This window comes from Ixodes scapularis, unplaced genomic scaffold (assembly GCF_016920785.2).
Source record: "Ixodes scapularis isolate PalLabHiFi unplaced genomic scaffold, ASM1692078v2 PGA_scaffold3__209_contigs__length_174095766, whole genome shotgun sequence".
NCBI lineage: Eukaryota > Metazoa > Arthropoda > Arachnida > Ixodida > Ixodidae > Ixodes > Ixodes scapularis.
The window spans coordinates 90,681,916-90,696,044 of NW_024609868.1; positions in this window are offsets into that span (position 1 = coordinate 90,681,916).

The following is a 14,129-nucleotide window of genomic DNA, read 5'->3' on the forward strand; positions in this document are numbered from 1 at the left end:
GCAAACGCAGATTGGATGTTGATTTTATTTTCGTCTGTCAACATTCAATCTGCGTTTGTTGTGTCGTTGACGTTACTTCCCTCTCCCTAGTCGTCGTTGAAATCCAAAAGAAAAAAACGCAATAGGGCCCCTGGGGTCCTATGTTGCGCTTTTTGGACTCTCACGGCGACTATAGAGAAGGAAATGACGTCAACAATGGAGCAAACGCAGATTGGATGTTGATTTTATTTTCGTCTGTCAACATCCAATCTGCGTTTGTTGTGTCGTTGACGTTACTTCCCTCTCCCCAGTCGTCGTTGAAATCCAAAAGAAAAAAACGCAATAGGGCCCCTGGGGTCCTATGTTGCGCTTTTTGGACTCTCACGGCGACTATGGAGAAGTAAATGACGTCAACAATGCAGCAAACGCAGATTGGATGTTGATTTTATTTTCGTCTGTCAACATTCAATCTGCGTTTGTTGTGTCGTTGACGTTACTTCCCTCTCCCCAGTCGTCGTTGAAATCCAAAAGAAAAAACGCAATAGGGCCCCTGGGGTCCTATGTTGCGCTTTTTGGACTCTCACGGCGACTATGGAGAAGTAAATGACGTCAACAATGGAGCAAACGCAGATTGGATGTTGATTTTATTTTCGTCTGTCAACATCCAATCTGCGTTTGTTGTGTCGTTGACGTTACTTCCCTCTCCCCAGTCGTCGTTGAAATCCAAAAGAAAAAAACGCAATAGGGCCCCTGGGGTCCTATGTTGCGCTTTTTGGACTCTCACGGCGACTATAGAGAAGGAAATGACGTCAACAATGGAGCAAACGCAGATTGGATGTTGATTTTATTTTCGTCTGTCAACATCCAATCTGCGTTTGTTGTGTCGTTGACGTTACTTCCCTCTCCCCAGTCGTCGTTGAAATCCAAAAGAAAAAAACGCAATAGGGCCCCTGGGGTCCTATGTTGCGCTTTTTGGACTCTCACGGCGACTATGGAGAAGTAAATGACGTCAACAATGGAGCAAACGCAGATTGGATGTTGATTTTATTTTCGTCTGTCAACATCCAATCTGCGTTTGTTGTGTCGTTGACGTTACTTCCCTCTCCCCAGTCGTCGTTGAAATCCAAAAGAAAAAAACGCAATAGGGCCCCTGGGGTCCTATGTTGCGCTTTTTGGACTCTCACGGCGACTATGGAGAAGTAAATGACGTCAACAATGCAGCAAACGCAGATTGGATGTTGATTTTATTTTCGTCTGTCAACATTCAATCTGCGTTTGTTGTGTCGTTGACGTTACTTCCCTCTCCCCAGTCGTCGTTGAAATCCAAAAGAAAAAACGCAATAGGGCCCCTGGGGTCCTATGTTGCGCTTTTTGGACTCTCACGGCGACTATGGAGAAGTAAATGACGTCAACAATGCAGCAAACGCAGATTGGATGTTGATTTTATTTTCGTCTGTCAACATCCAATCTGCGTTTGTTGTGTCGTTGACGTTACTTCCCTCTCCCCAGTCGTCGTTGAAATCCAAAAGAAAAAAACGCAATAGGGCCCCTGGGGTCCTATGTTGCGCTTTTTGGACTCTCACGGCGACTATAGAGAAGGAAATGACGTCAACAATGGAGCAAACGCAGATTGGATGTTGATTTTATTTTCGTCTGTCAACATTCAATCTGCGTTTGTTGTGTCGTTGACGTTACTTCCCTCTCCCCAGTCGTCGTTGAAATCCAAAAGAAAAAACGCAATAGGGCCCCTGGGGTCCTATGTTGCGCTTTTTGGACTCTCACGGCGACTATAGAGAAGGAAATGACGTCAACAATGGAGCAAACGCAGATTGGATGTTGATTATATTTTCGTCTGTCAACATCCAATCTGCGTTTGTTGTGTCGTTGACGTTACTTCCCTCTCCCCAGTCGTCGTTGAAATCCAAAAGAAAAAAACGCAATAGGGCCCCTGGGGTCCTATGTTGCGCTTTTTGGACTCTCACGGCGACTATAGAGAAGGAAATGACGTCAACAATGGAGCAAACGCAGATTGGATGTTGATTTTATTTTCGTCTGTCAACATCCAATCTGCGTTTGTTGTGTCGTTGACGTTACTTCCCTCTCCCCAGTCGTCGTTGAAATCCAAAAGAAAAAAACGCAATAGGGCCCCTGGGGTCCTATGTTGCGCTTTTTGGACTCTCACGGCGACTACAGAGAAGGAAATGACGTCAACAATGGAGCAAACGCAGATTGGATGTTGATTTTATTTTCGTCTGTCAACATCCAATCTGCGATTGTTGTGTCGTTGACGTTACTTCCCTCTCCCCAGTCGTCGTTGAAATCCAAAAGAAAAAAAACGCAATAGGGCCCCTGGGGTCCTATGTTGCGCTTTTTGGACTCTCATGGCGACTATAGAGAAGGAAATGACGTCAACAATGGAGCAAACGCAGATTGGATGTTGATTTTATTTTCGTCTGTCAACATCCAATCTGCGTTTGTTGTGTCGTTGACGTTACTTCCCTCTCCCCAGTCGTCGTTGAAATCCAAAAGAAAAAAACGCAATAGGGCCCCTGGGGTCCTATGTTGCGATTTTTGGACTCTCACGGCGACTATAGAGAAGGAAATGACGTCAACAATGGAGCAAACGCAGATTGGATGTTGATTTTATTTTCGTCTGTCAACATCCAATCTGCGTTTGTTGTGTCGTTGACGTTACTTCCCTCTCCCCAGTCGTCGTTGAAATCCAAAAGAAAAAAACGCAATAGGGCCCCTGGGGTCCTATGTTGCGCTTTTTGGACTCTCACGGCGACTATAGAGAAGGAAATGACGTCAACAATGGAGCAAACGCAGATTGGATGTTGATTTTATTTTCGTCTGTCAACATTCAATCTGCGTTTGTTGTGTCGTTGACGTTACTTCCCTCTACCTAGTCGTCGTGGAAATCCAAAAGAAAAAAACGCAATAGGGCCCCTGGGGTCCTATGTTGCGCTTTTTGGACTCTCACGGCGACTATAGAGAAGGAAATGACGTCAACAATGGAGCAAACGCAGATTGGATGTTGATTTTATTTTCGTCTGTCAACATTCAATCTGCGTTTGTTGTGTCGTTGACGTTACTTCCTTCTCCCTAGTCGTCGTGGAAATCCAAAAGAAAAAAACGCAATAGGGCCGCTGGGGTCCTATGTTGCGCTTTTTGGACTCTCACGGCGACTATAGAGAAGGAAATGACGTCAACAATGGAGCAAACGCAGATTGGATGTTGATTTTATTTTCGTCTGTCAACATTCAATCTGCGTTTGTTGTGTCGTTGACGTTACTTCCCTCTCCCCAGTCGTCGTTGAAATCCAAAAGAAAAAAACGCAATAGGGCCCCTGGGGTCCTATGTTGCGCTTTTTGGACTCTCACGGCGACTATAGAGAAGGAAATGACGTCAACAATGGAGCAAACGCAGATTGGATGTTGATTTTATTTTCGTCTGTCAACATTCAATCTGCGTTTGTTGTGTCGTTGACGTTACTTCCCTCTCCCCAGTCGTCGTTGAAATCCAAAAGAAAAAAACGCAATAGGGCCCCTGGGGTCCTATGTTGCGCTTTTTGGACTCTCACGGCGACTATAGAGAAGGAAATGACGTCAACAATGGAGCAAACGCAGATTGGATGTTGATTTTATTTTCGTCTGTCAACATTCAATCTGCGTTTGTTGTGTCGTTGACGTTACTTCCCTCTCCCCAGTCGTCGTTGAAATCCAAAAGAAAAAAACGCAATAGGGCCCCTGGGGTCCTATGTTGCGCTTTTTGGACTCTCACGGCGACTATAGAGAAGGAAATGACGTCAACAATGGAGCAAACGCAGATTGGATGTTGATTTTATTTTCGTCTGTCAACATTCAATCTGCGTTTGTTGTGTCGTTGACGTTACTTCCCTCTCCCCAGTCGTCGTTGAAATCCAAAAGAAAAAAACGCAATAGGGCCCCTGGGGTCCTATGTTGCGCTTTTTGGACTCTCACGGCGACTATAGAGAAGGAAATGACGTCAACAATGGAGCAAACGCAGATTGGATGTTGATTTTATTTTCGTCTGTCAACATTCAATCTGCGTTTGTTGTGTCGTTGACGTTACTTCCCTCTCCCCAGTCGTCGTTGAAATCCAAAAGAAAAAAACGCAATAGGGCCCCTGGGGTCCTATGTTGCGCTTTTTGGACTCTCACGGCGACTATAGAGAAGGAAATGACGTCAACAATGGAGCAAACGCAGATTGGATGTTGATTTTACTTCCTCTGTCAACATTCAATCTGCGTTTGTTGTGTCGTTGACGTTACTTCCCTCTCCCCAGTCGTCGTTGAAATCCAAAAGAAAAAAACGCAATAGGGCCCCTGGGGTCCTATGTTGCGCTTTTTGGACTTTCACGGCGACTATAGAGAAGGAAATGACGTCAACAATGGAGCAAACGCAGATTGGATGTTGATTTTATTTTCGTCTGTCAACATTCAATCTGCGTTTGTTGTGTCGTTGACGTTACTTCCCTCTCCCCAGTCGTCGTTGAAATCCAAAAGAAAAAAACGCAATAGGGCCCCTGGGGTCCTATGTTGCGCTTTTTGGACTCTCACGGCGACTATAGAGAAGGAAATGACGTCAACAATGGAGCAAACGCAGATTGGATGTTGATTTTATTTTCGTCTGTCAACATTCAATCTGCGTTTGTTGTGTCGTTGACGTTACTTCCTTCTCCCCAGTCGTTGTTGAAATCCAAAAGAAAAAAACGCAATAGGGCCCCTGGGGTCCTATGTTGCGCTTTTTGGACTCTCACGGCGACTATAGAGAAGGAAATGACGTCAACAATGGAGCAAACGCAGATTGGATGTTGATTTTATTTTCGTCTGTCAACATTCAATCTGCGTTTGTTGTGTCGTTGACGTTACTTCCCTCTCCCCAGTCGTCGTTGAAATCCAAAAGAAAAAAACGCAATAGGGCCCCTGGGGTCCTATGTTGCGCTTTTTGGACTCTCACGGCGACTATAGAGAAGGAAATGACGTCAACAATGGAGCAAACGCAGATTGGATGTTGATTTTATTTTCGTCTGTCAACATCCAATCTGCGTTTGTTGTGTCGTTGACGTTACTTCCCTCTCCCCAGTCGTCGTTGAAATCCAAAAGAAAAAAACGCAATAGGGCCCCTGGGGTCCTATGTTGCGCTTTTTGGACTCTCACGGCGACTATAGAGAAGGAAATGACGTCAACAATGGAGCAAACGCAGATTGGATGTTGATTTTATTTTCGTCTGTCAACATCCAATCTGCGTTTGTTGTGTCGTTGACGTTACTTCCCTCTCCCCAGTCGTCGTTGAAATCCAAAAGAAAAAAACGCAATAGGGCCCCTGGGGTCCTATGTTGCGCTTTTTGGACTCTCACGGCGACTATAGAGAAGGAAATGACATCAACAATGGAGCAAACGCAGATTGGATGTTGATTTTATTTTCGTCTGTCAACATTCAATCTGCGTTTGTTGTGTCGTTGACGTTACTTCCTTCTCCCCAGTCGTCGTTGAAATCCAAAAGAAAAAAACGCAATAGGGCCCCTGGGGTCCTATGTTGCGCTTTTTGGACTCTCACGGCGACTATAGAGAAGGAAATGACGTCAACAATGGAGCAAACGCAGATTGGATGTTGATTTTATTTTCGTCTGTCAACATTCAATCTGCGTTTGTTGTGTCGTTGACGTTACTTCTCTCTCCCCAGTCGTCGTTGAAATCCAAAAGAAAAAAACGCAATAGGGCCCCTGGGGTCCTATGTTGCGCTTTTTGGACTCTCACGGCGACTATAGAGAAGGAAATGACGTCAACAATGGAGCAAACGCAGATTGGATGTTGATTTTATTTTCGTCTGTCAACATTCAATCTGCGTTTGTTGTGTCGTTGACGTTACTTCCTTCTCCCCAGTCGTCGTTGAAATCCAAAAGAAAAAAACGCAATAGGGCCCCTGGGGTCCTATGTTGCGCTTTTTGGACTCTCACGGCGACTATAGAGAAGGAAATGACGTCAACAATGGAGCAAACGCAGATTGGATGTTGATTTTATTTTCGTCTGTCAACATTCAATCTGCGTTTGTTGTGTCTTTGACGTTACTTCCCTCTCCCCAGTCGTCGTTGAAATCCAAAAGAAAAAAACGCAATAGGGCCCCTGGGGTCCTATGTTGCGCTTTTTGGACTCTCACGGCGACTATAGAGAAGGAAATGACGTCAACAATGGAGCAAACGCAGATTGGATGTTGATTTTATTTTCGTCTGTCAACATTCAATCTGCGTTTGTTGTGTCGTTGACGTTACTTCCTTCTCCCCAGTCGTCGTTGAAATCCAAAAGAAAAAAACGCAATAGGGCCCCTGGGGTCCTATGTTGCGCTTTTTGGACTCTCACGGCGACTATAGAGAAGGAAATGACGTCAACAATGGAGCAAACGCAGATTGGATGTTGATTTTATTTTCGTCTGTCAACATTCAATCTGCGTTTGTTGTGTCGTTGACGTTACTTCCCTCTCCCCAGTCGTCGTTGAAATCCAAAAGAAAAAAACGCAATAGGGCCCCTGGGGTCCTATGTTGCGCTTTTTGGACTCTCACGGCGACTATAGAGAAAGAAATGACGTCAACAATGGAGCAAACGCAGATTGGATGTTGATTTTATTTTCGTCTGTCAACATTCAATCTGCGTTTGTTGTGTCGTTGACGTTACTTCCCTCTCCCCAGTCGTCGTTGAAATCCAAAAGAAAAAAACGCAATAGGGCCCCTGGGGTCCTATGTTGCGCTTTTTGGACTCTCACGGCGACTATAGAGAAGGAAATGACGTCAACAATGAAGCAAACGCAGATTGGATGTTGATTTTATTTTCGTCTGTCAACATTCAATCTGCGTTTGTTGTGTCGTTGACGTTACTTCCCTCTCCCCAGTCGTCGTTGAAATCCAAAAGAAAAAAACGCAATAGGGCCCCTGGGGTCCTATGTTGCGCTTTTTGGACTCTCACGGCGACTATAGAGAAGGAAATGACGTCAACAATGGAGCAAACGCAGATTGGATGTTGATTTTATTTTCGTCTGTCAACATTCAATCTGCGTTTGTTTTGTCGTTGACGTTACTTCCTTCTCCCCAGTCGTCGTTGAAATCCAAAAGAAAAAAACGCAATAGGGCCCCTGGGGTCCTATGTTGCGCTTTTTGGACTCTCACGGCGACTATAGAGAAGGAAATGACGTCAACAGTGGAGCAAACGCAGATTGGATGTTGATTTTATTTTCGTCTGTCAACATTCAATCTGCGTTTGTTTTGTCGTTGACGTTACTTCCCTCTCCCTAGTTGTCGTGGAAATCCAAAAGAAAAAAACGCAATAGGGCCCCTGGGGTCCTATGTTGCGCTTTTTGGACTCTCACGGCGACTATAGAGAAGGAAATGACGTCAACAATGGAGCAAACGCAGATTGGATGTTGATTTTATTTTCGTCTGTCAACATTCAATCTGCGTTTGTTTTGTCGTTGACGTTACTTCCCTCTCCCTAGTTGTCGTGGAAATCCAAAAGAAAAAAACGCAATAGGGCCCCTGGGGTCCTATGTTGCGCTTTTTGGACTCTCACGGCGACTATAGAGAAGGAAATGACGTCAACAATGGAGCAAACGCAGATTGGATGTTGATTTTATTTTCGTCTGTCAACATTCAATCTGCGTTTGTTTTGTCGTTGACGTTACTTCCCTCTCCCTAGTTGTCGTGGAAATCCAAAAGAAAAAAACGCAATAGGGCCCCTGGGGTCCTATGTTGCGCTTTTTGGACTCTCACGGCGACTATAGAGAAGGAAATGACGTCAACAATGGAGCAAACGCAGATTGGATGTTGATTTTATTTTCGTCTGTCAACATTCAATCTGCGTTTGTTTTGTCGTTGACGTTACTTCCCTCTCCCTAGTTGTCGTGGAAATCCAAAAGAAAAAAACGCAATAGGGCCCCTGGGGTCCTATGTTGCGCTTTTTGGACTCTCACGGCGACTATAGAGAAGGAAATGACGTCAACAATGAGCAAACGCAGATTGGATGTTGATTTTATTTTCGTCTGTCAACATTCAATCTGCGTTTGTTTTGTCGTTGACGTTACTTCCCTCTCCCTAGTTGTCGTGGAAATCCAAAAGAAAAAAACGCAATAGGGCCCCTGGGGTCCTATGTTGCGCTTTTTGGACTCTCACGGCGACTATAGAGAAGGAAATGACGTCAACAATGGAGCAAACGCAGATTGGATGTTGATTTTATTTTCGTCTGTCAACATTCAATCTGCGTTTGTTTTGTCGTTGACGTTACTTCCCTCTCCCTAGTTGTCGTGGAAATCCAAAAGAAAAAAACGCAATAGGGCCCCTGGGGTCCTATGTTGCGCTTTTTGGACTCTCACGGCGACTATAGAGAAGGAAATGACGTCAACAATGGAGCAAACGCAGATTGGATGTTGATTTTATTTTCGTCTGTCAACATTCAATCTGCGTTTGTTTTGTCGTTGACGTTACTTCCCTCTCCCTAGTTGTCGTGGAAATCCAAAAGAAAAAAACGCAATAGGGCCCCTGGGGTCCTATGTTGCGCTTTTTGGACTCTCACGGCGACTATAGAGAAGGAAATGACGTCAACAATGGAGCAAACGCAGATTGGATGTTGATTTTATTTTCGTCTGTCAACATTCAATCTGCGTTTGTTTTGTCGTTGACGTTACTTCCCTCTCCCTAGTTGTCGTGGAAATCCAAAAGAAAAAAACGCAATAGGGCCCCTGGGGTCCTATGTTGCGCTTTTTGGACTCTCACGGCGACTATAGAGAAGGAAATGACGTCAACAATGGAGCAAACGCAGATTGGATGTTGATTTTATTTTCGTCTGTCAACATTCAATCTGCGTTTGTTTTGTCGTTGACGTTACTTCCCTCTCCCTAGTTGTCGTGGAAATCCAAAAGAAAAAAACGCAATAGGGCCCCTGGGGTCCTATGTTGCGCTTTTTGGACTCTCACGGCGACTATAGAGAAGGAAATGACGTCAACAATGGAGCAAACGCAGATTGGATGTTGATTTTATTTTCGTCTGTCAACATTCAATCTGCGTTTGTTTTGTCGTTGACGTTACTTCCCTCTCCCTAGTTGTCGTGGAAATCCAAAAGAAAAAAACGCAATAGGGCCCCTGGGGTCCTATGTTGCGCTTTTTGGACTCTCACGGCGACTATAGAGAAGGAAATGACGTCAACAATGGAGCAAACGCAGATTGGATGTTGATTTTATTTTCGTCTGTCAACATTCAATCTGCGTTTGTTTTGTCGTTGACGTTACTTCCCTCTCCCTAGTTGTCGTGGAAATCCAAAAGAAAAAAACGCAATAGGGCCCCTGGGGTCCTATGTTGCGCTTTTTGGACTCTCACGGCGACTATAGAGAAGGAAATGACGTCAACAATGGAGCAAACGCAGATTGGATGTTGATTTTATTTTCGTCTGTCAACATTCAATCTGCGTTTGTTTTGTCGTTGACGTTACTTCCCTCTCCCTAGTTGTCGTGGAAATCCAAAAGAAAAAAACGCAATAGGGCCCCTGGGGTCCTATGTTGCGCTTTTTGGACTCTCACGGCGACTATAGAGAAGGAAATGACGTCAACAATGGAGCAAACGCAGATTGGATGTTGATTTTATTTTCGTCTGTCAACATTCAATCTGCGTTTGTTGTGTCGTTGACGTTACTTCCCTCTCCCCAGTCGTCGTTGAAATCCAAAAGAAAAAAACGCAATAGGGCCCCTGGGGTCCTATGTTGCGCTTTTTGGACTCTCACGGCGACTATAGAGAAGGAAATGACGTCAACAATGGAGCAAACGCAGATTGGATGTTGATTTTATTTTCGTCTGTCAACATTCAATCTGCATTTGTTGTGTCGTTGACGTTACTTCCCTCTCCCCAGTCGTCGTTGAAATCCAAAAGAAAAAAACGCAATAGGGCCCCTGGGGTCCTATGTTGCGCTTTTTGGACTCTCACGGCGACTATAGAGAAGGAAATGACGTCAACAATGGAGCAAACGCAGATTGGATGTTGATTTTATTTTCGTCTGTCAACATTCAAGCTGCGTTTGTTGTGTCGTTGACGTTACTTCCCTCTCCCCAGTCGTCGTTGAAATCCAAAAGAAAAAAACGCAATAGGGCCCCTGGGGTCCTATGTTGCGCTTTTTGGACTCTCACGGCGACTATAGAGAAGGAAATGACGTCAACAATGGAGCAAACGCAGATTGGATGTTGATTTTATTTTCGTCTGTCAACATTCAATCTGCGTTTGTTTTGTCGTTGACGTTACTTCCCTCTCCCTAGTTGTCGTGGAAATCCAAAAGAAAAAAACGCAATAGGGCCCCTGGGGTCCTATGTTGCGCTTTTTGGACTCTCACGGCGACTATAGAGAAGGAAATGACGTCAACAATGGAGCAAACGCAGATTGGATGTTGATTTTATTTTCGTCTGTCAACATTCAATCTGCGTTTGTTGTGTCGTTGACGTTACTTCCCTCTCCCCAGTCGTCGTTGAAATCCAAAAGAAAAAAACGCAATAGGGCCCCTGGGGTCCTATGTTGCGCTTTGTGGACTCTCACGGCGACTATAGAGAAGGAAATGACGTCAACAATGGAGCAAACGCAGATTGGATGTTGATTTTATTTTCGTCTGTCAACATGCAATCTGCATTTGTTGTGTCGTTGACGTTACTTCCCTCTCCCCAGTCGTCGTTGAAATCCAAAAGAAAAAAACGCAATAGGGCCCCTGGGGTCCTATGTTGCGCTTTTTGGACTCTCACGGCGACTATAGAGAAGGAAATGACGTCAACAATGGAGCAAACGCAGATTGGATGTTGATTTTATTTTCGTCTGTCAACATTCAATCTGCGTTTGTTGTGTCGTTGACGTTACTTCCCTCTCCCCAGTCGTCGTTGAAATCCAAAAGAAAAAAACGCAATAGGGCCCCTGGGGTCCTATGTTGCGCTTTTTGGACTCTCACGGCGACTATAGAGAAGGAAATGACGTCAACAATGGAGCAAACGCAGATTGGATGTTGATTTTATTTTCGTCTGTCAACATTCAATCTGCGTTTGTTGTGTCGTTGACGTTACTTCCCTCTCCCCAGTCGTCGTTGAAATCCAAAAGAAAAAAACGCAATAGGGCCCCTGGGGTCCTATGTTGCGCTTTTTGGACTCTCACGGCGACTATAGAGAAGGAAATGACGTCAACAATGGAGCAAACGCAGATTGGATGTTGATTTTATTTTCGTCTGTCAACATTCAATCTGCATTTGTTGTGTCGTTGACGTTACTTCCCTCTCCCCAGTCGTCGTTGAAATCCAAAAGAAAAAAAACGCAATAGGGCCCCTGGGGTCCTATGTTGCGCTTTTTGGACTCTCACGGCGACTATAGAGAAGGAAATGACGTCAACAATGGAGCAAACGCAGATTGGATGTTGATTTTATTTTCGTCTGTCAACATTCAATCTGCGTTTGTTGTGTCGTTGACGTTACTTCCCTCTCCCCAGTCGTCGTTGAAATCTAAAAGAAAAAAACGCAATAGGGCCCTTGGGGTCCTATGTTGCGCTTTTTGGACTCTCACGGCGACTATAGAGAAGGAAATGACGTCAACAATGGAGCAAACGCAGATTGGATGTTGATTTTATTTTCGTCTGTCAACATTCAATCTGCATTTGTTGTGTCGTTGACGTTACTTCCCTCTCCCCAGTCGTCGTTGAAATCCAAAAGAAAAAAACGCAATAGGGCCCCTGGGGTCCTATATTGCGCTTTTTGGACTCTCACGGCGACTATAGAGAAGGAAATGACGTCAACAATGGAGCAAACGCAGATTGGATGTTGATTTTATTTTCGTCTGTCAACATTCAATCTGCGTTTGTTTTGTCGTTGACGTTACTTCCCTCTCCCTAGTTGTCGTGGAAATCCAAAAGAAAAAAACGCAATAGGGCCCCTGGGGTCCTATGTTGCGCTTTTTGGACTCTCACGGCGACTATAGAGAAGGAAATGACGTCAACAATGGAGCAAACGCAGATTGGATGTTGATTTTATTTTCGTCTGTCAACATTCAATCTGCGTTTGTTGTGTCGTTGACGTTACTTCCCTCTCCCCAGTCGTCGTTGAAATCCAAAAGAAAAAAACGCAATAGGGCCCCTGGGGTCCTATGTTGCGCTTTTTGGACTCTCACGGCGACTATAGAGAAGGAAATGACGTCAACAATGGAGCAAACGCAGATTGGATGTTGATTTTATTTTCGTCTGTCAACATTCAATCTGCATTTGTTGTGTCGTTGACGTTACTTCCCTCTCCCCAGTCGTCGTTGAAATCCAAAAGAAAAAAACGCAATAGGGCCCCTGGGGTCCTATGTTGCGCTTTTTGGACTCTCACGGCGACTATAGAGAAGGAAATGACGTCAACAATGGAGCAAACGCAGATTGGATGTTGATTTTACTTCCTCTGTCAACATTCAATCTGCGTTTGTTGTGTCGTTGACGTTACTTCCCTCTCCCCAGTCGTCGTTGAAATCCAAAAGAAAAAAACGCAATAGGGCCCCTGGGGTCCTATGTTGCGCTTTTTGGACTCTCACGGCGACTATAGAGAAGGAAATGACGTCAACAATGGAGCAAACGCAGATTGGATGTTGATTTTATTTTCGTCTGTCAACATTCAATCTGCGTTTGTTGTGTCGTTGACGTTACTTCCCTCTCCCCAGTCGTCGTTGAAATCCAAAAGAAAAAAACGCAATAGGGCCCCTGGGGTCCTATGTTGCGCTTTTTGGACTCTCACGGCGACTATAGAGAAGGAAATGACGTCAACAATGGAGCAAACGCAGATTGGATGTTGATTTTATTTTCGTCTGTCAACATTCAATCTGCATTTGTTGTGTCGTTGACGTTACTTCCCTCTCCCCAGTCGTCGTTGAAATCCAAAAGAAAAAAACGCAATAGGGCCCCTGGGGTCCTATGTTGCGCTTTTTGGACTCTCACGGCGACTATAGAGAAGGAAATGACGTCAACAATGGAGCAAACGCAGATTGGATGTTGATTTTATTTTCGTCTGTCAACATTCAATCTGCATTTGTTGTGTCGTTGACGTTACTTCCCTCTCCCCAGTCGTCGTTGAAATCCAAAAGAAAAAAACGCAATAGGGCCCCTGGGGTCCTATGTTGCGCTTTTTGGACTCTCACGGCGACTATAGAGAAGGAAATGACGTCAACAATGGAGCAAACGCAGATTGGATGTTGATTTTATTTTCGTCTGTCAACATTCAATCTGCATTTGTTGTGTCGTTGACGTTACTTCCCTCTCCCCAGTCGTCGTTGAAATCCAAAAGAAAAAAACGCAATAGGGCCCCTGGGGTCCTATGTTGCGCTTTTTGGACTCTCACGGCGACTATAGAGAAGGAAATGACGTCAACAATGGAGCAAACGCAGATTGGATGTTGATTTTATTTTCGTCTGTCAACATTCAATCTGCATTTGTTGTGTCGTTGACGTTACTTCCCTCTCCCCAGTCGTCGTTGAAATCCAAAAGAAAAAAACGCAACATAGGGCCCCTGGGGTCCTATGTTGCGCTTTTTGGACTCTCACGGCGACTATAGAGGAGGAAATGACGTCAACAATGGAGCAAACGCAGATTGGATGTTGATTTTATTTTCGTCTGTCAACATTCAATCTGCGTTTGTTGTGTCGTTGACGTTACTTCCCTCTCCCCAGTCGTCGTTGAAATCCAAAAGAAAAAAACGCAATAGGGCCCCTGGGGTCCTATGTTGCGCTTTTTTGACTCTCACGGCGACTATAGAGAAGGAAATGACGTCAACAATGGAGCAAACGCAGATTGGATGTTGATTTTATTTTCGTCTGTCAACATTCAATCTGCGTTTGTTGTGTCGTTGACGTTACTTCCCTCTCCCCAGTCGTCGTTGAAATCCAAAAGAAAAAAACGCAATAGGGCCCCTGGGGTCCTATGTTGCGCTTTTTGGACTCTCACGGCGACTATAGAGAAGGAAATGACGTCAACAATGGAGCAAACGCAGATTGGATGTTGATTTTATTTTCGTCTGTCAACATTCAATCTGCGTTTGTTTTGTCGTTGACGTTACTTCCCTCTCCCTAGTTGTCGTGGAAATCCAAAAGAAAAAAACGCAATAGGGCCCC